The sequence below is a fragment of the Chrysochloris asiatica genome, unplaced genomic scaffold (assembly GCF_000296735.1).
Source record: "Chrysochloris asiatica unplaced genomic scaffold, ChrAsi1.0 scaffold01144, whole genome shotgun sequence".
NCBI lineage: Eukaryota > Metazoa > Chordata > Mammalia > Afrosoricida > Chrysochloridae > Chrysochloris > Chrysochloris asiatica.
The window spans coordinates 37,128-38,408 of record NW_006409662.1 but is presented as its reverse complement, the minus strand read 5'-3'; positions in this window follow the sequence as shown (position 1 = coordinate 38,408).

The following is a 1,281-nucleotide window of genomic DNA, read 5'->3' as shown; positions in this document are numbered from 1 at the left end:
AACATCCACTGAAAATCCACTGAACATGGAATGTAAGAAGTATGAATCTGGGAAAATTGGAAGTTGTCAAAAATGAAATGGAACATATAAACATAGATACCTTAGTTGTTGTTGTTGTTGTTATGTGCTGTAGAGTGGGTTTTGACTCATAGCGACCCTGTACAGGGTTTCCGAGGCTATAAATCTTTACGGGAGCAGAAAGCCTCATCTTTCTCCTGCGGAACAGCTAGTAGTTTCAAACTGCTGACCTTGCGGTTCGCAGCACAATTCGTAACCACTATGCTGCCAGAGCTCCTTGTCCATATGTATAGTGGTCTTTTATGTTGTTTATAAAAAAAGATACTTGCAATTAAGTAGTCATTGGTCTTTCAAAATCCTATCATGCAATCTTCAATATCGTTTTTATCACCAAAGCCATATTTTTTTCAATGAACTGATCCTTCATCTTTGTTTCCAACCTTTGTATTCCTATCACCAATACTTATCAATACATCTTGATTGCATGTTTGATCAATTTCAGACTGAAGAAGTGTGATAGAGTTCTTCAATTTCATCATCACTGGTTTTGGTGATTGGTGCATAAATTTAAAAAATAAATAAATAAACTGGGCCTCCTTGTTAAGTGCCATCGAGTCAGTTCCGATTTATAGCAATCTTATGTGGGCTTCTAGGGAGCGGCTGGTGACTTTGAAACACCGACCTTGCAGTTCAAACTGAAATTGTGGTCGAGTGCTTCTCCTACGGCACCACACCAGGACTAGCAGTCTTCCTTGTAGGCACATGGCTATTACCCTATTGCAGACAGCGTTGTACTTCAAAATAGAACTTGAAATATTCTTTTTGATGATGAATGTGATGCCATTCCTTTTCAATTTGTCATTCCCAGCATAGCAAACCATGTGGTTGTCAGAGTCAAAATTACCAATACCCAGCCATTTCAGCTCATTAATGCCTAGAATATCAATATTTATGCATTATATTTCATTGTTGACAACTTCCAATTTTCCTAGATACCTGGTGTGGCACTGTAAGATCAGCACAGGACTGTGAACCACAAGGTCGACAGTTCAAACCCACCAGTTGCTTCTTAGAACCCCTCTATAGGGTCGCTATAAGTCAGAACCAGCTTGATGGCACGTAACAACAACTTGGGCAAAATACTGAATGATACAAAAAGTATCAAAAGAAGATGGAAGGAAAATTGAAACTCAAAGGGAGCACACAAGCATGCATGTAAGCTTTGCTGGCAACTGTGTTGGTCTACATGTGAGTGAAAGTGGA